The sequence below is a fragment of the Bombus vosnesenskii genome, unplaced genomic scaffold, assembly GCF_011952255.1.
Source record: "Bombus vosnesenskii isolate JDL3184/JDL3185 unplaced genomic scaffold, Bvos_JDL3184-5_v1.1 scf7180000013265, whole genome shotgun sequence".
Lineage (NCBI taxonomy): Eukaryota > Metazoa > Arthropoda > Insecta > Hymenoptera > Apidae > Bombus > Bombus vosnesenskii.
The window spans coordinates 8,515,798-8,540,073 of record NW_022882925.1 but is presented as its reverse complement, the minus strand read 5'-3'; the positions used below and the strand labels follow the sequence as shown (position 1 = coordinate 8,540,073).

General features: G+C 38.3%; 1 protein-coding gene and 1 long non-coding RNA gene across 4 annotated transcripts in view; both read right to left on the bottom strand.

The window, feature by feature from the left end:
* The window catches only part of LOC117243052 (neuronal acetylcholine receptor subunit alpha-7-like), a 164,892-nt gene that overhangs the window by 128,380 nt on the left and 12,236 nt on the right, over nucleotides 1–24,276 (bottom strand). The gene's annotated exons all lie outside the window — the stretch shown is intronic.
* On the bottom strand, nucleotides 1,334–1,994 carry LOC117243053. Its single transcript, XR_004495380.1, has 2 exons — nucleotides 1,773–1,994; nucleotides 1,334–1,442 (listed from the first exon to the last, which is right to left on the bottom strand). It is a non-coding gene; the product is annotated as an uncharacterized LOC117243053 (long non-coding RNA).

Here is a 24,276-nt window from a genome sequence, read left to right as displayed (position 1 = left end):
TAAACTCTAAAGGAGAGGCGTTTTCAAATTTACAAAGAAATCTTGGCGAGTCGTTACAACGACATTATAAGGCTGTCTTAACACAAAATACGCCACTTTTCGCAAAAGCAGTACGACCTTCCACTTGTAGCGTCACGAAAACAACTGAAGATCAGCCAGTGCTGTTAAGCTTAGGGCAGGTTGATAACGGCATAAGAGTAAGTTTTCCTTCCAACGCAAAACTGATGAAATAATAAATATACCGTTTTACATACTAAAAACAGAAACATATCTCTCGACCTTCTATTCGATAAAACCAAATTTGAAATTTGTTGGAATGTGCCACTATTTTAAAGCAAAGCAGCGATACAGCGTTCTAAAGGGTTGAAATGACATTTGCCTGTGTGAATAAACGAATATCACTGCGTTGCAAATGTGAAACACGCTACGACGCCAGATAATAGTCCAACTAACTCGTTGAAGTTTACGTTTACTGCTGGATTTAATTAAAATCCGAGTTTGCTCGATACACATTCGATCCGTCTTGTATGCTACTTGCTAGAATGGGGAAAATTTCTTCTTTACTCAACGCTCACCTCGTTATCGGTTTAAATGTCTAATCAAGAAACCACGGGCTCGCGTAGAGGGTTCTGTAAATGTCGTTCGTCGGAAGCGTGGAAATTTCGCGAACACTGTCTTCCACTCCATCGAAGCTCACGTTTCATTTGAAAACTTGGAACAGTAACGGCTAAAGATAGTTAAACACACAAGACTATATTGCAGCGTCTAAGTGCACTGCTAAGGGCAGTAAACGAAGCTGCACAGAGGGGGATGAACGTTCGCAAAGAGTAGTCGACTCGCTAAAAGCGAATGCCAGAACTCCAGGGAACAAAGTTCGCCAAATGACTAACTTAACAGACAAAAATTTCGCGTCTCATCGTACAAAGCTGCGGTTTCCATTATACGATTATAAGTGAAATATCGTAAGATTTTACACCTATTGTGTCTCGGTCAAGAAAATTAATTTATTTTGCAAAGGAGAAATTGATTGATTATGATAATTTATTTAACTTAAAAGTATAAAAATCACGGTGAATATCATACTTAAAATGATTCATTGTATAAGGACGCGAATGTTTAGTTAATAGTTAATTACTAATTAAATTCCTTGATAAATTTTTAAGAAATTATTAGCAGACGAAGGAAATCATGAAGAACATTTTGTTCCCTTAGTCCAAAAAGTTAGAAGATATAATAGGCAGTTGATGATAAAGTGCCGTTTATGGGCGAAGATTACAATCTAGCAGTCGCGAGCTTTATCCCTCTTCCTCTCCTTGCTTTTCGTGGTACGAGGCACAGAAGTTCTGTAGTTTATACCGCCTCGTAAATCCCTTATGACTCACTGTCAACGACCATCAACCACCGCATTATAATGGCTATTGATCCTCCGCAGTAATCAATATCTAAAATTATCAAGATAATAATAGCTTGTCATCAAGTTTAACGCGTAGAAGCCTCCTTGGAAGTTGATAACTACGATATATTGATAATATAATATTCGAAACAATAATACGTGCATTTAGCATAGTAACTCCACTAGTGCACTAGTCATACAAATTAAAACGTATTACATCATATGTTTTATACTCTAAAAGTAAATATCCCCGGAGTAACTTACAGTTAGAACAATGATATTTAAGCACCCTATAATTTACACATATTACATCAAATATATTAAAACTATCAGTTGACTTTCAAATAACCGACAAAGCTTATAAAAACAAACTATTTACCGCAAGTCCTCAGATATTTTCCACTTTCACATCGATATTTGAATTTCCTATACTGGTATGCATGTTGTAAATTTACTGATACGTCAAGAGTTCAGATGTTTTCAACATAAACAAATTCCGTATGTTTTGTCATGCATAGATATAATGCTCAACATTTCGCTCTATTCTAAAACTGTTGTTAAAAATGTTGTTATGTAATTTTTCTAAAAAAAGGATCGACTTTATCATTGTGAAAAAATAACAATGTTCTATGTGTGGAGATGATGGTTTCCGCCCGACCGCGACAATACGTTCAACAAACGGACTGAAGAGGTACAGAAGAAAAGAAGACAACCGTGTGGCAGCTCCTTCCATGAGGTTTCGAAACGATATTAGTTGGGTTTGCCTGTTGTTACGGTCGCGTTACACCGGCACTTTTTGACCAATAACACCGAAACGTCCGGCGCAGCGGTGGTCCGCCACCGGTTACACCGGTTACACGAGAAAAATTGATCTCTCGACGCTGGACCGAGTGTGGCAGTTCGAGGGAGAACAAAAAATGGAAGAAAAAAGAGAACAGAGGGTGGAAAAACAGTACGCGATCCTCAATGGAGCAGAACGTTAATGCCATATTTCACCGTGGCTCTGAAACAGTCACCAAGAGACGCGAAACGACCGACTGGTTGGCGAGGATCGATTTTCCGACTTACCCGCGACCAGATATCCACCTTGTTCTTCCCTCTTTCCACCACTCCTAGTTCTTTTTTCTTGAGAGGCCAACAGCAGCAGCCACGAGCATCGAACGTGCAGCGACGCCTATGTGCGAAATGCAAACGGATTGCCTCGCCTGCTTCTGACGTTAATGCACGAAGTTGAATGCCGGGGCTCTCTTTATCTTAGCGGAAAGAGAATAGCACGCCAGGTGGTTAGGAATGCCGAGCATTCACAGAAAAATTAGTGCGATTAGTTCCTTGCGGGAGTGAAATCGTACGAGAACTTGCATTTTTCTTTCAAACCTTCCACGTGAACGTAGTGGTACTCGTCAAGATCGATTATTCCCTTTGATTGTGGTCGAGTTTGTTTTAGAGGTTCGCCATAGCTGAAGGTATGAGTTATGGGTTAGAAGCATATTTTTTTTTAGTAATAAATTAATGATTTTAGGCTCTGTAAAATTTCTCGTCGTTGTTCTATTGTTCTTTTACAATTTACTCTAAAATTACGTGATATTTTCGTAAAGTATCGCAAAGTTCGTAAAATTTTGAAAAGTTATTAAATTTCTTTTAGCAACTTCAAGAAACACTACGATATATCAATTAGTTTAAATGGATTGAATCTTGAAGCATAGACCATCGCGCTCGATTTGTATCACGTGGTCATATCATGGCTGTTACTGTATCGCCAATATCGATGAAAATACTATCTATAGTCGATATGATTGTTGTGGTATAACTCGAATTCTGCGATTTAATTTCTGGTTCCATTAGAGATCGCTGTGTGCACGCAACCTCCACTTCCGGCACGTTGTTGCTCATTCTCTAATGTTTCATGGTTCGATAGTACTTCGGTAAGCGATGCAATAATTGTTCTCGCAACAATTGAAAGGGATTTGACTCGACCATTGTTGGTGTATATAATTTCGACGAATTTCGTGAACGTAACGACGATGCTGGTACATTGTTCGAAATGGCAAAATTGTAACTTTTACGTCTATAATTACTTTTTGCCCTTTCCTTTCGTATCAAAATCAATTTAAATTACTGTATCTGCTAATCTGACTGAAATTAATTCGTGTCTATTAATTTTTAATTCCACGACAGAACTTTCTGATTAAGAATTTGCTTAATATCCTACCATTTATAATCGCGTGTAACGTCTACCGTAGAAAGATTTGAATTTCTTGGATCTTAAGTTCGGGGCGATTTTCAACACTTAGGTTGTGAAATGTAGCCCCGCCATATCCCAGGAAAAAGTGAACAAAAGAAAGAGAATCGATATAACATTCCCAAGATTTTTCTTTGTCAGAATTAAATTATCAAGGTAATAACCAGAAAATTTGCTCTGGATTTAATTTTATCGCTAGAGAAGAAATTCAATTATCCGTCTTGTAACAATGTTACTTACCTACTGCCTATCCATAGAATATGGATTCTAAACGGCGAAGAAGCCTAAACGCGCTTATTCCATTGTGGTATATAACTCTATCGGTTAGAGTAAATAAAATGCGTCTCCTTAAAGTGGAAGCTGAACGAAAAAGGAAGGAGGAAAAAAGGTATATTGCATCTTATGTGGTTTTAAGTCGAACAGACGGAACCGTCTTTAGAAGAGTTATCGCGTGTAAAAAACGTTTTCAATTCTTTATATAAATTCTACCGGCGCATTGAAACTTGCCGTGGCAAAGGCGGTTCGAAATAAATTTTATTGAGAGGTTTCCCCTGAAAAACATTATCGCCTTCCTAACAACTTCACGTTTGTTGCAAATACGAATGCATGGTTTGTTCAAAATAGAAGCTTTCTTTAATAAAAATTTGGAATAAAGGAAAAATGAAATAAATATCTATAATATCCATGACTTGATATTTCTGAAAAATTATCCGCAAATATTTCTATAACATCATCGTTAGCATTTTCAGTCTCTGTACTTAAACGGTTTTAAAAATTAATTTATGTCAAACTTTTTCTCCGCTGCACATTTCTGTTTGGCCAAGTCGACAATCGCTGACCACTCAGTAATTAGCACATTATAAAAGTATACGCTATAAAGTCGCTGGTGTAGTAATCGCGATAACAGCGTTACGCCCGTGATTTGTAGCGACTAGCTGATTTTCAACACGATCGTTTTAAACGTTATCCAAGTTATTTTACCCACGGGTGCCACTCGAGGCGTAAAAGTTACCAAATCTGGCGATCCAATATTCATCCGAACGAACGCAAGCGCGCTTGCAGGCACTTCCGGTAATTGTCGTGGGGTGGACTGTTCGCCCGCGAAGAGAAGTGCTTGGAACTCTAATCCACGCTATTACAGAACTTTATCGGTTAAACCAGTCGGCTTCTGTTTGCCAACTCTCGCGACGTTGTAACCATTGCACGGCGGTGCAGGAAAAACGCCGAGAAAAAGGAACTTTTTCCCCGAATTGTTCGCGAATCTAGGGCGGTCCAAGATAAATCTTCTAGAGACCTACGACGAGATAAAAATGTAAATGTCTGTGCAGCCGTGAGATAATTTTTCTCCGACTTGTTACTCTATCCTTTTCTGATAGTGTCGACATAATTTAAAGCATGAAAATTCGCTGGTTCGTTAACGCAATCTGTAATAAGATTTCACTGGTGTTTGCAGTTTTGTCGAAAGTAGATAAAACAACTGGAATACAAGATTGAGGGAAGGGATATACCGTGGTGATAGGGTCCAGAACAATTTTTTCCCCGAGGTTGCAGTACAATCTGACAAAGAGGATCAAATACTCTTTTGGATTTGGCTCCGGTTGAAATAAATCCCTTAGAGATCTATGCTATGATATTAAACGGTACTAGCGAAGTAGCAGTTCGAAATTTTATCCTGTGTTACGTGATTTCTCTTTTACGTTATTCCATCGATGTGAGTTTATCTAACCATGAAACAGCCCAAAAATGCTTTCGATCGCTTACAATACAAATATTTTTATTTATAAAGACATCTATCTAATTTTAATAGAAATTTATTTCACCCTCTAAGTTATGACGAGTGTACTTTACTTTAGATATTTTGTATATTTTCGCTCATTTTAATTTCTCATAAATGCATAAACGTCGAAAGTTTTGATAATGATGAATGAAAAACACAGTTTTATGATAAATTACAGTTTTACGATTGTCAGTCTTTGTGGAATAGAAACATCAAAGTCAAAAAATACGAGACACTAGGTAAAGAGATTTTGGAATAATCGCATGGTTTTAGTTGGCAGTTCGCAATGTCGCATCGCAACAATGCGAACAGTTGCTGTCTCCGCGAAACTACAAGAACACTAATCCATGCTATTACGAAACGTTACTTGGGAAGATATCTTCTAAGTAGCGAGACCGCGATCATTCCTTCGGGTCGGCAACAGAAATAATACAAAGAGAACTAAAGTTTTCGTTTCGTAAGAAGATCTGCTTCAGTCCAGGCAAATATATCAGAGATGTGTGACGAAATAAAAATGTCAGACGAAAAGCTTTCCTCTCGGTGTTTTTTTCCACCGTTGTGCCGGAATTTGTCGGTTTTTAAGATATACCTACACTTAGTCGCCTAACACGATTTTTCCTCTCGAGACTCTTTGAAGCTTACTTAACGTTTTTCACTCCCACCTCTACGCTATGATATTCTTAATACCATCAAGCGGAAAGCTTAAGTAACGAAATGATTCATCGTAAGTAAACAAAATTGTTATCTGTTAAGTTTATAAACTTGACAAAATGCAACGTATGTATAACTAGAAATATATTAGGTTGTCCGAAAATTTTCTTTCGTTTTATAAAGAAATAATAAACGCACAATGTTTTTTGTTTTATATTAGTTTATTGAATTATGTACGAACATAATAATAGAAATATAACGAAATGGATCATACCTAATTCAATAAAATAATATAAAACAGAAATTGTTGTTCATCTATTAACACCTTATGAAACGAAAGAAACTTTTCGGACAACCTAATACATCTACAAAATAATGGGGGGCTCGTTATCGTTATAATTCCTCCGATTCTCAAATTATTTATCTGTGTTAACATTGATACGCCTGGGCTCTGTAAATATCCAAACCTAACAAAATTACGCGTCTTATTAACGGTAAATACATTACTCGTCAATTTTCACGCGCGATGTGAAAATGAAAGGAAATTTCTGCATGAAGCGGAACATCGTGATATAAATCTGTAGATATCTAAAAGTAAATCGTCATACATTTTCCTGTTATGAGCGATCATTTTTAAACGTCCGAAATTTACTTTTGCAGATAATTTTCTAACATGTATAAGAAAAGCATATGCTTAGCATCTGCCGGAGATTTTCTTTTCTTTCGTTGTTATTTTCGTCAGACAAAGAAAGTTCAGAAAAAGATTATAGTAGCATGGGCGCATGAAAAGTTTCAGAGTTTTAGTACCGGTCCAAGTTATCGTAGTCTGCCGAACATCAGACCGCGACTAAGAGAAATACTCCGCTCGTGTTTCACGAAACAATTCTTTGGTGGCTCTCACACGAGATCCTCTCGATGCACAAATAACCCGATAATCCGACAGGTTAAAATTTCCCTGATACTTAGTACACTTCCTTCGGTACAGCGGAGAGTAGAGATTGCGAAAAATAGCATGGTGGAAAACACGAAGTGAGAGCAGCAGCGAGTTGAGAAGGGTGGAGGGGAGGGGGATAACTGCTCGTTCATTTCACTTCGCAGTTTCTCCCGCGTCATTGCACCAGATCGAATCAATTTTCCTTGTCGACTTCCGTTCTCGTTCGCGACCCCGTTACCACGGCCACGAGATCTCCCGAGGAAAATCCGTGATACTTCAGCGTTCACGACGTTTTTCTCCGGCTATTCTCCTTTTTTCTCTCCACCGCGCCGCAACGTCACCCTCTATCGTTCCACTCCGCGTGTAAAGGCGATCGTTCCGAGTGAGGGGGTAAGCCCAGGCAAGAGAGGAGGGAATCATCAAATCTGGACTGTCGCGATAAGAGCAAACGGGGACGGAGAGTGAGAGAGGGAGGAGGAGGAGGAGGGGGGCAAGAGTTAGTCTATGGAGGATGGGAATATGCTGCGAAATGGTTTCATCTGACTTGACAAGGTTTTGTACATTTGTTAATTAGACCTCCCTGTTACGGGCGATGCTTTTTTCTGCTCGTTTGCTGGCCTATCCTTTTTCTTTAACCCCTTCGTTGCTGCGCGGTGAACTACTTTTTCCGCCATTCGCCCCTCTACATGACGACTTTTTTCGGGAACAGAGAGCAAGGAACTTTTAATCTCTGCAATTGTCCGCGGCTATTCAAACGATCGTATCCCTCGTGGCTTCGTTGATACGCTGGTTTCCCGAATTGTTGACAGAGGTATCTAGATAGAGATTCGTATGTCCGCAGTTCTGCGTGAAACTGGGATGTACTGCTTTTTGGAAGAAATGCATTGTACCATTCTTCCATTTCAATTGTTCCAATGACGTTAAAAGGTAAAGTACCTGATTAATGAACTGCAGACGTTAGAGCAATTTCATATTTTTATGAACGTAACGAAAGAGGTGAGACTTGAATAGAAATTTATTCCAAACATTAAACGTTATAATGAACCACTTGCTTTGCGTGTCTTTTTTTATATTTTTGCATATTACATACATTCTGTACACTTTTACACGTTTAAATTTTCTATAAATGAATAAATACTCACGATCTATTTGTTAGTCACGAAATATGCGAAAAGAAGGAAAACCGAATTTAAATAAAATAACATTATCGGTTTCCCAATAAATGTGTTTCTCATCTGCTACAGCTAGTGAAACATTGACTTGTATCGAGCACCTGCAGCGCCAGATGCAACATTTTCCAAACAAACGCGAACAGGAAGAATAGGAAAAAGCACGTGCAATGCATTATACTGACATGTAAGATCGCAAAGTGCATTAGTTCGAAGGAATCATAAGGTGCTACACGCTGCAGTTGGTATTTCTCGCCAATTTAAATGATATACTTTTTATGCGAAGAAACAGGTGCACTTCGTGTTTCCGCATACACGAATTCACCGCAGATTTCGTTTTTGCCTTTGTACTTGCAAATGGGTTCGGACCCTCCGATTTAGAAACATCGGATAAACGTATCAAAAACGAAATTCCTACTTGGTATTCTGACAAATCCTCAATGGAATTCTATGTAAACAAGCGTTTGAATCGACTCGGTATAATTTCTTTCGCAAATCCGACAACGGGCATTCGACGATCACGTACACGCAATTCCCCGGAGAAATCACTTTTAAAAATTACACCTGAGAGCTCTTTATATCTCTCGATTTGTTCGTGCAAATAAGAATTTACCACGAGACGCCGATTTTGAACGAATCTCGCTAGAAGCAACTGACTACGCAGCGGAACTAAAGCGATTGCTTTAATCGAGAGCCAGTTGCACTTGCTTACCAGCTAACGAGTATCGATCTGGACGATTGTAAAAACTCCGTGAATTAGAAAATAAGTTAAGATAGGCAGATAAGTTCCAAACTAGGAACTTCTACTTAATTTAGGAGCAGTTACGTGCGTAATGATTTAATCAAGTTTTCGGTCAACATTTAAGATAAGCGTTTAAGGTAAAAGTAATTTGCCACTACTTGAAGTAAAAAACGATGTTTACGATATTTTTTACTTTTTTAGAGGACTTCCTGACGTTGAACAAAAAAATTAAATTTTAACAACGAGAAATATTTAATTACTTTGTTACTTTAAAAGCAAAGTTTTCTCCGACTAAACATGAAATATGCTTAAATTGAAAACAAGTATGCAGAAATTTTGTGAAATGAGAATAATGAATTCCTTATATAATTAATTTTACATCAGAACGCTTTATTCCGAAAGAAGAGATGCAATTCGGTTTGCAATGATCTGCATGCCAGAAAAGAAGAAGTGATAAAAATTCAGTTTATTTCGTTTTCTTACGTCGACCGATAATTCCAGGTTCCATGGAAGCCAATATATCTCACGTCGTTGCGTCTTCCGCGTCATTGGATCCGGTCGAATCATTCCCCTCTTCAACGTTCATTCGTTCCGAGCATCGGCTATGGAAACGGAATTTCGTGAGAAACCATACTTATATAAAGCACGTTTCCCCTTCAGGAGTTTTCGAGAATGTGACTCGTGTTCGTCGAACTGGGAAATCGAATTCGTACTTTTCGTATCATACGGATCCTGCATATTTCTAATTCCAGTATCACGAAATTAGCCACGTTTCAAATAACATTGAATTTTAAGAAAATTTCCAAGTATATTTCCACTGATAAAAAATTCCATGGAACTTGATGATTTTTATCCCGTTTTTATCCGCTCTGTAAACATCGGAAATAAAAAATTTTGAAATTGCGATAGTTTCCGAATACTACTAATTTGGTTGATATTGAAATAGCAATGGAATTTATTTTGCGCGTAGAAAACAAGCAAAGTTGTTTCATCGTCATCGCTTCTTAAAATTCAAAGACAAATATTCATTCATCGATAAACATTCTCTGAAATAAAATGCTAATAGAAGTAGATAGAGGGTCCAACTTTTGTTTGAGCATTCGATACAAAGCACGAGAGCACAGCCTTCACTTGCAGTCATACAGTGAAAAGAATTAACATACTTGCACCGATGAATCTATGCATTGTTTTACATAAACTACGGAAATGAACCACACGAAGAACCGCGTCATGCATATGCAAAAATCACTATAATTAAGAGTGTAACATATTACCATCGTGTATAAAACGTGTCGTAAAGTACAAATATTTGACACTCGCAGCTTTTTCATTCTAATGTTTCCCTAACATTCTCATTCATCTAAAAATCTACTTTAAAATAGTCTTTTTATTTATTCCTTGTCACATTCTCTATTTACATCCTCTAATAACGTATTAGTGACTACAATAACATGTATTCTATAAATATGTGAATATTTAAATACTATTTACATGCTTAATTTTTTGCAGTTACCTTAGTTAGTGTTGTTAATTAATAAATAATTAGTTGATTATTAGTTAGTTAGCGAACTGGTGCAATTTTATACTTCTATAGGCGGTGAAAAGATCTATTTCTTTTACGAAACTTACATTGCATTTTTACATCGTATTTCTACTTTTAATTAGAAGTTAGAAATGGTTGCATATTGTTAGGTATTTTTAAGTTGCGTTTTGTACCTTCGAATTTGGCACAGTAGCGAAGCAGATGTTCGATGGTGTTGCAATATTTCCAGAGTTTAGGATTCTGTTTTTTGATAAGATGCGAATGTGTACTGCTGGAGTAACCTAGCCTGAGTCTGGTTATTTGTGTCTGGTCCTGTGAGAGTCATAACCGGGCTTACTTCCTGTATGTTTCTGCTGAATTTATGTAAGAAAGCGTTGTGAATTTGCCAGAAGTTATTCCATTCTTGTCTTACCGTTGTTCTTACGAGGCGTTTATCTTTTAAGTCTTTATTACTAGTTGGTTGTTGCACTGTAATGTTGCTTTCCTGTAGATATTGTTAAACTCTTACGTGAAATGGATTGGCAGCATGTGGTTTTGTGGTATAATCGGAAACAGTAAAGATTTTCAGTAATATTTTATGGACCTGATTATTGAGTGTTACAGATATAGTGGTCACATAGAACACATATTCAAGGTAAAAGAAAATACCTATAATCATGTTTTAAATAAAATACGAATCCGTACGCTTAAGAAAAATGTATAACAACTGCATCTTGTTATCGATAGAAGTTTTGAAAATCCTCGCGTGTAATTGAGATCTGAGGTAATACTCATATAAAATACACCTTTACCTCCTCAGACTTATTTTCAGCTTTAAGCTATCATCGTCCAAAACCCTGCGGAGAACTCTCGACCTGTGTTTCCTGTGTCTCGTGGTGACCGAATACGACCGGATCTCGAGGCGAGCACGTAGAACAACTCTCGATACAAATCTCCGATTCTTTATGACCTCGTTGAGTCCATGTAAACACGCTCGTTTCGATCCGTCTCTTAGCTAGGTTGGAGGAGAACGAACGAAAGGCGGAGATAAAGCGAGATATATATATAGAGAGAGAGAGAGACAGACATACAGAAAGCAATAACCCTCCTCTGTACGAGACTCCGTCACGAGAGAAAAGAGAGTACATCGACTTCCAACCGCCGAAATATCCTTTCAGTGCTCGTGTGTCCCACCTTATCCAGAGTCGTAGGATCAAAAGAAAGGGGTAGAGGCTAGTGGTAGAAAACGAGGGAACGGGGGAGAAAGGAGACGAAGAAAGAGGATAAAAAAGCGGGTAGAAAATTGTAACACAGAAGAAGATACGGTTGAAATCTTGTCTGGGCCCATTGTTGGCCCTTTGTTTCGCGGAGCCAGGGGACGCGGAATACGCGGATATCGCGAAACAATGCCCGAGCCTCGAGCAACGCCGTAGAAGGGACCTCACAGCCAGTCAGAAGAAAAAAGGCAGACGCTGGTAGATAGAGAAGGAGGGAGGCGGGGAGGAGGAAAAAAGGGGAGGAATAGACGCGAAACATAGATGGACAGTCGGAACGGAGGAAAGGGGTGGGTAAAGAGATAGGGTGGAAATATATCGTTGGCACGATGCAAACGAGTGGAAAAATGCTGGCTATCCTGCAGTCTCGCGAGTTCGAATTCAATAAGAAACGGTTGATGGTGTGTAGGACAGCATTCAGTTTCGAAATCAAGCGGCGCTTCCTCTTGCCAAAACCTTCACGGCGAATCGATAGTCCAGTAGGTCACGTCGGCATGGAAAACTGTGCCAAAGCCTTTTCTTTCTCGTCCGGCTTGTATCTTTGTCGTTACGTCTGCCTGTGTCCCCCTTTCTCTCTATCACATTTCTCTTTCACCCTCGTACGTCGTTTAGCGCGCCTTTTCACCTTGTTGTTCTCCCCTATTTTTTTTTTTTTCCTCCTCCTGCACCTCCTCCTCGCTTTCGCCTCCCTGTTCTCTGTTTGCTTTTTAAGTCACTCGCGACGCGTCTCGAACTCTCTTTCCTGCCCGTTTATGATTGAAACACCTCGAATGACAAACATCGGAGACACACTCCGTAAATTGAGGAGCGAAGACTCGAAATTCAGCAGCAACTTTGTTTGCTTTACCTGAATCCGTCTATATTTTGCTATGCGAAGATGCAATGCATTTTTATTCCATTCGTTTGTGTTTGATTTAATCTCGACACGTGAAAATTTTAAAATTATTTGCGTTCTACGTCGCGTATGAAAATATTGTAACATTGTGAACGACAGCAAGATACGTAGAAATATGAAAAAAATATTCGCTTGCGTGTTTTAATACACTTTTTGCTAGAATACCAAATTCGTAGTAATTTGAAAAATTGTAATATTCATTTTTTACAACTGGTTAATATTATTTAAAAATAGTTTCAAGTCCGCGTCTAGCTCATAGAAGGAATATTCTTGACATATTCGCAGCTGAAAATTCTATTTAAAAGAAATATATGCTTTTCTATTTGCCTTTATTAGAGCTTAATAAACCCTTAGCCATGTTCCAACAAAGTAAAATAAAACTTTATCTCGTTAAGAAGCTCACGAATTGTTTTGATTGATCACAAAGAGGCTCTGTGAATATGCCATTGTACGACCAAAGAAAAACAGAATCTTGGGTCTCGAAAAAAACAGAGTCTTGAAGATGGCTTTTGACGTTCATTAATCATCCAACCTTTGTCTTACATATTTATTAATATCATCAGTATTCGTTAATTTATAATGTCGTAGTTATCGCAGGTAAGTGAAACATTACTTTTCCTTCGATTTACGTAATTGACGTATTTGTAACGAAATATTAATTAAAATCTTGTCCTTAAAGGTATATCTCATGGAAATTTCGAACAATTAGAATTAATGTTCGTGTTTTCAAAATTTGTTTCAAGTTAAAATTTCATTTACAAAGAATTACGTAAAGAACATCTTTCGCCGAGTTACAAAGATTTTTGAAACGCGAATGATTCTTTAAAGGGTTTAGAAATGCACGAAATAAACAGTAGCTGCAACAAAATAAACTATGAAAAGGATTTCATTCTTTCGTCTCAGAAAAATGTTCATCGACCATAAAACCGTTATGAGATTGTTTGTATGATGTAATATTATATTTCGAAGTAAGTTGTGCGTTGCTGTGACAAGAGAGCAGAAATGAGCAATGGAAAGAAAAAAAATAGGTTACCGCGTAAAAAGAAAAAAGTCTTCGCACATATGCTAACGAGAACGGAAGGGAATAATGACTAAAATTCTTTTCTTCGCTTGAAATCGATGCGAAACCCGTGATAACTCCAACGTTGGTCCTCTTAGTCATTTAGTAATGTAAAAGTTAATTGGGTAAACGACCGTTACGAAAGACGAACGAAAGAATTGGGGCAAATAATTGGATTAGCGGTCGTTCCACTTTGTGTAAACACATGTTTATTGTTACATGCTGGCAAAAGAGAGAAGAATGATGAAATCGCGGAAAGAATATATTTGCATACGATTTTAGAGGCACATTAAATATTAAGTTGCTCTGAAAATTTGGTCCGCCGCGATATTTTTTCATAACGTAAACGAGACAAATAAAGATATTTTTGTTACTTCAAAACATAAAAAAGCAGAAGGTATTTCGTGTTTCCAGTACTATATATCGTGAAAGTAACTAAAGGGAAATTATTTATAAATTCTTCTTTTACTTTTTGTAGCTACTCTACTAGAATGATAATATTGATATCGCTCGAAGCTACCACATGTTAAGAGTTTTATAGCTACTTGACGTATTTCGTAGTTCACAAATAAAATTTTAGCAATCGACAATGCACGCTAGTAATTGGAAATGTATTGCGTTTCGTGTATGTCAGTAAAGTCATTAAGAAATTGCCATAAATAAATATCAAATAAAACGAAAATTATCAAATAGCTGTGTTTGATCACTTGAATCGTCAATTTTAATTTCATTGGATTTCCAAAATGATCCAGTCAGATGTAACGAAGTTCGATAATGATGTTTAGTCGAAATTATTCGAATTGATTAGATAAAAAGATTTATTAAAAGTGCGATTATAAGAATTTTCATTCAATTAGCAAATTCATGCGGTAAACGCACGATAAGTCGAGATCAGAAATTGTTTTTCACGAAATTCACGTATGTGAAATATAGTAAAGTGTAAATTCGTCTGAAAATTCCCACTGGATTCGGTCGCGGATCAGACGAGGCTCGAAATAATTCGACTAGAAAATTCAATTTCGAAGCCATTCAGTTCGAGAGAAAAGGGAATCCAAAAATCACAGGTAGTTAAAAGAGAGAAGAACGAAGAATAATTTTTGAACTTCGTAAAAAAGATCCGAGTTGATCGAATAATCGAATAAACTTACTATATTAATAACTAAGTAGATTCTTTAGAGAGCTATTACATTGACAGAGAGAAATAATTTTTCGAAGTTAGTGGACCATTTGTTGCATAAAAAGGTCAAGACAGGTGACGAAAAAATCCAATTTAAAGCAACCCTGAAGGCTCCTAGGACAATAGCAAAGGAGAGAGAGAGAGCGGAATAAAAGGAGAAAAAACCAAATATATGGATTTCCTTTCGAAGAACATCTGTTCTGGAACGCTACTTTACGGCACGTCGCTGTTCATCCTCGATTGTCTTGTTTTTGTGTGTGCTTACAGACGATATCTTCGCCCTTTCGACAACAGTCCTGTCCTGTCGACAGAGTCCAACTGATTCTTCAATCTTGAGGAGAAGTCAAGCGTTTTTCTCGGACCTTCCTGAAGATCCTTGGAATCTCCTTTAGCTTGCAAAGAAAATGTGTGTCAGAGTAAATGGAAATTCCTACCTAAATATACCATATTCTTTTTAGGAGATTTAAGATCCATTATATCATTATAAAAATTATACGATTTACAAGTTTTCTAAAAAAAAAAATTCTTCGGATTAATAGTGAGAATGCAAGTTCGTTCTTGTTCGTTCTTTCGTCCCATGGTTCGTACGTACTCCATCAATCGACGTATCATCGTTCAAATAAAACACGTTTATTTATAACGCAGTAAATCGCTGTCAATGCCCATTTCGACATCGATAAAAAAGAGGCAGGTAGGCGAGATTTTGCTTCGGAACTAACGTCTGACTGAACGCGGCTATGGAAACAACTGCTGTTTACGACGCCTAGATATATGCATGTACATTTGCCCTGTAAATTTAGTTCCATCTGGTAAATAGTTGAGGACAGAAGAATCTCTCATCCTTGAAAGGAACTGATCGAGTGTGATGCAAAGACCGGGAGAGACGATGAGGGCTTTCGTCTCTTGAGTTTATACTCCCGTCGAACTTATCGGATAACCGTAAGTTTCAACAGACGAAGTCACAACCCGTTCATCGATGGTGTTGCCACGCTGTAGGCACGTGAATCTAATGATGGCTCGCCATAAAGTCTGGAGACTCCTTGAAAAGATACCTTTCCCGGAAAAATGATGCACTCAACGATGAGTTTGCATCTTCTCGACAACTGCGACTAGAAGCATCTCTGCCTGGCGTGTTTTCAATCGCTCCTTTAGCCTGCATTTTACGATCCACTAACCTCTTCCGTTTCTTCCTTTTTCTTTTTTATCTCGAATATTAATGCCACACGTTCGTTAGTCAACATTACAATTCGATTTGCATTTCTCCAACGTTAAAGTACAACGTTTCTTCGTCGATAAAAATCAATTTAGCTTTCAGAAACGAGTTGAAGCTTCCTATTCAGACTATGGTTTGAAAAATTATAAATCCTGGTGCAACGAAGTGGAATTTCATCGAACTGTGTAACATAAGTTCTATAGATCTTTGAAAAAGTCAGTTTTTCCTTTTCTGCAGTTTCTTCGCAATGAATGTACATCTGACTTAGTCTTAGATGTATTTACCTTTTCAAATACATCGCGTATTTCGAAATAGAAAATCTAATTCATACATTTTCGTATGTCTCACGCAAAAAGGGATACCAGACTGTCGCAAAAGCCGAATGCAGACGAGGAATGGATATTAAATATTGATACGAAGATGGAAAATATCGAAGGACGCTAGATCTTCCGTAAAAATTGTGTTCTTTTAAAAGCAAACCCTCGATTTGGACGCCGATGCCGGCAATACATACGACATTGCATACAAACGAAGAGTTCCAATGGAGGAGGAACGTTTCATCTTGGTTGATTGACACGAGCATTTCCTAGACCTGATCTTTATGATCGATCGCGCTACTGTGCGGTCTACTTGCCTCGATAGCAAAAGGTAGTCGAGTCCTTTCCTCCGCGAACAGCAGAAAATTCATTTCCCGCTGATTCGGTCGACCTCGTTTCCGTGGCACGCGAATAAATTGTACTCACATTTTCGTTGGTGATCGTAGCGTACGAATACCGACACCTAAGGAATCAGTCACTAAAGGAAATCGAGGGTCTTAAATGGTCACGTTATTCGATCGATGATACTAGACCGTCTTAGAAAGGTCTGAATAGCAGAAACTTTTCAGCGGTTAATGACACTCGCGGGGATCGATCGACGTTCATCCACGATGGAACATCGTTATGAGGTTAACAAGAAAATTAACAAGAAGCTTGTTTCTTCGATACGGCTCGTTAAATTATTAAACGATTAACAGAACTTCAAAATTATTTCGTGCAAAGTAATTTTGCTATTACGCTGTTCAGGAAAATTAAGATTACAGCAGGGTAATAGAATAATGATGTAGGCGATAACGTGCGTCGTTCAAACACCGAAGTTCGTAGTCAGATATCAATCGATATTATATTTCTATGCGTAATTTTTAAAATACACGGAGGAGCAAACTACAATGATAACAAAAAGATGGGTTTAACCTCCACGTAGAAGTTAATTAATTGATCAGAAAGAAGTATTTCTTTGGTGGAATTGAAGACCGAACGTGAAGGTTTGCATGGCAAATAACAGAAAACAAAGGTTTTAACCAGATCTTTTCGCAGTCCTTCGAACGATCGTGGAATGACAAGACATACCGTAGTGGTCGTTACTTGGATACTCCGTAATCGAACGTAAACAACGTAACCTGTAACATTCGTGTACAACAAAAAGATGTATCCAGAAGGCTTGTTTGTGTTGCCAAACTTCCCTCGGAGCTTTACTTTTACGGGCATCCACCATTAGAGAACATTCGAAGGCATGCTACCACCACGTCCTGGATGACAACGGGAATAAAGTTTTGATCTATGGAATTTATTGCTATCCGGTAGAAATTAATAGAACAAATGAAAAAAAGTACCTTCCTTGTGTATGCTCTTTTCAAGGATGAAAGGATTCCAGTCCTTTGGTGCCGCGACGTACATCGCATTGTAGATTTCAATCGGCCACTGTGATCTGATGAAAAAGGCTGATACAAAAGGAACGGGTAGGGGATTAACGAGTCAGTCGAGAAAATATCGATATAGATCGTGATGATTTTCTCTAACTCTCTTATTTACTTTGAAAAATTACGCTGAAATCTGTGGTCTTTCACCGTCTTTTCCAGAATCGACAAAAGATTGGCAAGAGGCTGTTCCTTTTTGATGACAGCTACGTCTATAACTTGCGTAATATATATCAGACTTAGAAACTTGTTCGCTTCGGGAACATTGACTCTGCTCCTAAATCTCCTCGTTCTCTCATTATTCTTCGGTAGCAATCCTCGATCTCTTTGTGATTTTCCGCTGATTCAGATAATATTGTGTCTCAGATTATTCCACAAGTTATTACTAAAATTTTCTCCGTATCGTGCTTGCCTCTCCTTGATTTTAAGTTAACCTCTTGGGTACTATGCGCCACTATAGTGGCTTTCGCGGATGTCATCTTATATTACGACGCGCCACTATAGTGACTCACTCTACTGACTCATTCGCTCACCGTTTGAACTAAATGATCTATTTCATTTGTCTTGCCTCACACTTTTTTTGTCCTCGCAACGTTTTATAACAGTGTTAACGATATACAGGCAGAATATATAGCCTTTGTTTTTGATAGGCCAGTGCCAGATATCAATTGTTACTTTTTATTAAAATAAATATACGATTATTAGATGCTCCTTTTAACATGCCGATCCGTATTTTTATAATTTTTTAGAATCTTCAACCTGAAAATGTCGCTTCAAAACATAAAACGAAGAGTAATTTGAAAAACACTATTGCGCTATGAGTGTGAAAATTGTAACGTGGGTCTATGTGTTGTACAGTGCTTTAAAATATATCACACTCAATTGTATTATTAATTATTAAAGTAAATTATTAAAGTTGAAGTATGTCCATTACATCTTTGGAATGAAATTTTTTATAACTGCGTTTAGTATAACTTGCGTAGAGAACAGCATTATCACACATTGCTCGTCGTTTACGCGTAATTCGCGTCAAACTCTGCCGTACAGAGAAACAGCCCCGCACAAAATTCAACTGTACCTAAGAGGTTAATCAAGAATAATTTGACTTTTAGTTTCAATCTGTGGTATCGTAGAAGAAAGTCCTTAATTGGGTAAGTCGATACAGAAAAATCTCGAGACGAGATATCCTTCTATATCGTTGTCAAAAGTGCACAAAGAAATCTCAATCTCCACGTAAGTAACAATTATGAATATACGAGTACACGAAATGGCAAAGACATCCCAGGAAAAAGGTATTTTAACTATACTGTCGAATTCGAAACAAAAGTTTTTCCTCCTTCTGCATCCCCTGTTTCTTACTTTGAACACTATCTCAACGACCTCCTCGATGCTGTAATATTCGGTAGCTGTTTTCGACGTCGCTCTAATTTACGGCGTGGATCTTGTTGCTCGGCGCTTGTTGATCCGTTGTAGAAAACACGTAAAAGCCGCTCCTTCACGTCGACTGCAGTCAGGTAGATCGCGCCCATCCCCAATCAGGCTTAATTGATCCGGAATTCTGCAGATTGTCTGCAGTTAGCATGAAGTGGAACATCGGTTAGCAGGAACGACGACATCTTCCTACAACGTGACGTACACTCGTACACTTCACTGAACCGTGGCTCGGTGTGTTTCCGCCTCGCGATGCCTACGATGTATACGCGCCCGAATCGATCCGTACGGCAAGCCGAGCTTCTTTCAAGGGAGCTAGAAAGAACGGCCGCCTGGGAGTCACCGACCCTTGACACTCCTGGAGACAGGAGTGGCTGCAAGTTTTATGCGCTCACCGCCTTTTCCTTTTCATCCGTGCCATGTCATATGGCTGCTCTACCGAAGGCCGTGCATTATCGACCTGTTAACTGCCTTTGGGACTCGTTTACCTTGCCTGCAGTCGTACGCACTAATTTTCGATCATCGAGCCAGGTTTAACGGCCCGACGATATCTCTCTTTGGAAACCAGCGGCACGGGACAATTGCGCCGATCTCTGTAGTTTACGAATCAGCCGGGCCAGTTTACGAATCCAACTTACACCGTGAATTCCGCACGCGTTCTCCTGGAAATTTCTCGGAGAATAATTGAATTTTATTCGATGGCCCGATTCAGTTTGCAGTGCGGATTGTTCGTTCGATTCTCTGAAGTGTGGGAGATTGATTTCGTTGATAAATTTGAAGATGTTTTTATGGGGTCAAGCTATCGAGGCCCAATGTTCAATATTTTTCAGTCAGTTTACTTTGTGTTATCGAATTCTGTATTTTAACGTCGTAATTGTGATATGAGGAAATCGAAAAATGCGATTCCAAGATCGTATAAAATTCAGATTAAGCTAAAATATTTAAATTTATTTTAACATGACATGTTTACGGAACGTATAAATTATAAACAATTTGCACGCATTTTTAAAACTGCTCTATCTCTACACGGTTTCATATTTTTATCGGGACATTCAATTAAATATATATTCAACGATGCCCGCGTTTCGGTAGAGTTTCCTAGTTCCATGAAGAGATAACGCGACCATATATTCACGAACACGCAGCCATCCTCGAACCGACTAAATGACCAATATGAAATTCTAATAGCATATCGAGACGGTACACTGTAGTAAGCTTTCTGAATTACTCACTGACCCCTTTTTTACTGTTCTACTTTTTTTCTACCTTTCTCCGCTTACTTCGCCGTAGAATCCAATACACGTACAACCATTGTTACGTGTGGAATTGTAACCTTCCTGCGCGTTCAATATGTGAAACGTTTTTGAAAGGAATTTTGATTTCATATGTCACATAAGTTATTTATTAAAAGTCGTTGCGATTTCTTCTTATTTTTCTCTCTTCATCTTTTCGCTTTTCCTTTATGTTCGAGTGGATATGTACATGTACAGATAGAACGGAAACATTTCCCACAATTTCCAAATATTGCCTCCCATCGTGGCTCACTTTCGATTCAGATTCGTGAAACGAAGGAAAATAAAAAAAGTGACTAGGAAAATGCTGGAAATAGATCAATGTTCCTATACATAGCTTACAAGCGGTGGAAAGTGATATAGATCGTTTCAAACGCGTGCCACAGGTTTAGTATCCTATGAATCTAGATTAGTTTGCAGATAAAAACAAACATTTTGGTTTCACGTTGACTCTCACTGAAAGTATATATATATATATATATACACACTTTTACATGACATATAATATATATATATCAAATATGTCGTTTCAGCTTCTGTTTGCTAATAATAGAATCATATATCATCGTGTTCAATAAACTGGCGAGCAAACATCATAATTTTACAGTGAGAATTTAAAGCCCACGCGTGGATAGCTAATAAATTAATTTACGACACACCAAGCACGTCGCTGAACATATTAACGAGATTGCGTTGTAACGTATCGTAAAAACGAAGCGTAAGTAGACTATTAAAGTTGATATTCAGAATAGAGAGTAACGATCGATAAAAAAAAAGAAAAAACAAGTTAGTGAAAGAAATGATGACGCGAGAATTTAAGGTTTCAGCGTATCGTCGATCTACCGTTTTGTGAATTGCAAATTGGAAAAGTTGAGTCAATCGTATCCAATATTTTTTACTGCACAGCCAAGTCCTGTGTGCATCGAATTCAATTCTCGAAGCCGGTTCGAATATGCATCGGTCGTACACAGATCCAATTCCCCAGGAACGAGAGGGGTAGGAACTTGAGTCTTTTGTTTTGTCTCGACAGAGTGGAATTTCAATAACAAGTACCCACCCCCGAGAAACTTTTGATAAAATCTTCACGAACCGAGGCTATGGTTATCCTCTCAGCATCTATGTATCCGACATTGCCTCCTGTTATCAACATTGTCGTACTTTATCCGCACGAATTTCGCTGAGGTACGCTCGATTTGGAGGCGCATTCAAAGTCAATACGAAAGAATCAATAAAGAGATACATATCGTGCTTGTCAAAGGACACGAATGAAAGGTGCTTTGTATAATTTTTTCAGAAGAAATTAAGCTTTAAATATAGAAAAAACCGTCAATTTTCCAATCTTTGATGTGTTTCCTTTTTTATTTTGCATATATTATTCTTTCATATTTTTGTATATTTACGCTACTCGCAGTGCCACACATTCGCAGTCTATTTCTAAAAACTCATTTTAATTAAAAAATTAGCAGGTAATCTGTCAATAACAAGCGGTCCTTGAAATTAATTAATCACATCGCGCGTTCTTGTAATTCGAATCTGAAGCCGCTCGAAGAGCCAGGCAATTAGAGAGCCAGTTAAATATTCACGGACCCTCGAATTCTGTATTGTTTCTAAATATGCAGATCGGGCGGCGTACCTCCGGTACCGGGGCGCAATTTCTCAATTCCTTCCTCCGACTCACCCTCTTAGTTTGCTCGTTGAACGCGCATAAACCTAGGCGGAAAATCTCGGTAATCGATAGTTGACTCGATATCACGGAGTAGAGAAACGCCGTCTCCTTAGGGGGAACCGTGTTCGAAATATCGCATAATCTCGCATTCTCCATCTTCCTCGTCGGCATAGGCGACATACCCACAGCCCGTAATGGAAGCAATCTACCTCGAAACAATCGGATACGCGATCGCATACGACGAATTAGGAAGAGTGTGCATTGTGTCAGCTGATACACGCGAACGCGTACATTTGCACATGACCTGAAGGGGGTGAAGGAGACAGGAAAAGTGGTGAGCGTAAAAATTTGAAAACACACGGCCGGACGAACGAGCGAAGAAACTCTCGCAAAGTTCCGGAAGGGGAAAAGAGAATATCGATTGTTACAGGGCTTACTTTTTTGCCGCTGAAGAAATACGTACCTCTATGCCAAAGGAGGAATTTCTCGGAAAGACAGAAAAAAAGAGGAAAATGAATGTAGCCTGGCATGATGAAAGACACTCTCGTTGTGCGACCAGCTTTCCACGAACCGAGATAAAGAATCTTTAATATTTTCGCCAGCGCCAACAGCAATTATCGTTGTCATTAGTTGATTGTCTTTGATTAAAGTGTTGCTGATCATCGTCCTGATTGCATTCCAGACGAGACAATCTCGAGACATTGTATTGTAATTGGTGTCGTTTTTAATTGGTAACGTTCTTAATCGGGGTTTACGGTTATTTTTACCTGACCATCGTGTAGATTGCGATTTCATTTTTGATTGCGGAATGATGTATCATGTAACTTGCTGCTACGGTATTTCTAGAAATTCTCTTTGCTTCCCTGTGTACCATGAATCGCTCTCGATTTATCATCGTCGCACTTTCTTGCATTAACGATATCTCTTCGTTATTGAAGAAAGAAGACGTTAGAAATGGCTGGAATTGTTCGCTGCTACGGTTAATATGCTATCGTGAGTGAGAGATAACGACACGGCTCTACGTTTAATAGAAAAACGAAGCAAAAGGTGAGCTTTGAAAAATGGACTTGCTACCTAGAAGAGAAATATCCTCATTTCTTCATTTTTTTTTAAATGTTTATTACAGTACACTTCTTTTCAACTAACCCCTATGGGGCGGGGATTATAGCCGGTTAATACGAAAATGATATGTGACATTAATAGATTGTTTTTATTCTGTGTTGGCAAAAATTTAATTACTATTATTTAACGATTAAAAATCATAGGGAACATCTAACAATGGCAATCGCTGTTGCAATGTTTACATCTTGGTAAAGCTTGAAAAAAGGTCGTATATCTCGCTGTTAGCAAGGGGAAAAACCGGGCATATAACCGCGAGAAAGAAGCGAAAGGCTGATACACCAATCGCGGTGGCTGCCACTGGAAGGAGACATTGACGTGGAATCGATAAACGTCAATCTCGCTCCCGTTCGCATGGCTGACAATTAAATTCTCGTATGAATGGTCAGCCCAGTGTTCTCATAACGCACAATGGAATGTTGAATAAATTTTTAGGCAGGCAGAAGCGAGTGTTCGAATTTAACATTCCTTAAACGATTTAAAAGAAGAAACGAAGAAGGTGCATGAAACGATAGGTAGAGGATAACGAACAAAAGGAAATAATCTATCCGTTTGTTCATACTCTTATTTGGAACAACATACCGCTCAATTGTCATGGCATTTTTATTCTAACTACGTATGCCTGCAACTGAAAACATTACCAAGATAATTGGGAAATGGTAACGAATAATGGAAACAATTTTCTGTTATGGTAGCTGTATCTGCATTTTCCTAAATTGCTCTACTTTTATCTATCTTTTGGTAAAGATGATTTTGGAAAGCTTTTCATCATTGCGATGGTGAACGTGAAAATTCTCAACGGCGATGTTTTAGCCGCATAAAAATTGATTCTACGCCAAATCAAATTCACCGTGGAATCATCTACGTTCGCATCGTACCATTTTGTTGCTGGCAATTATCCGAAACAAAGGACACAAAACGTGCAAAAGTATGGCGCGTAACTGCCGATAAAATACAAAAAAGGGGGAAAGAGGAAAAAATAAAGGA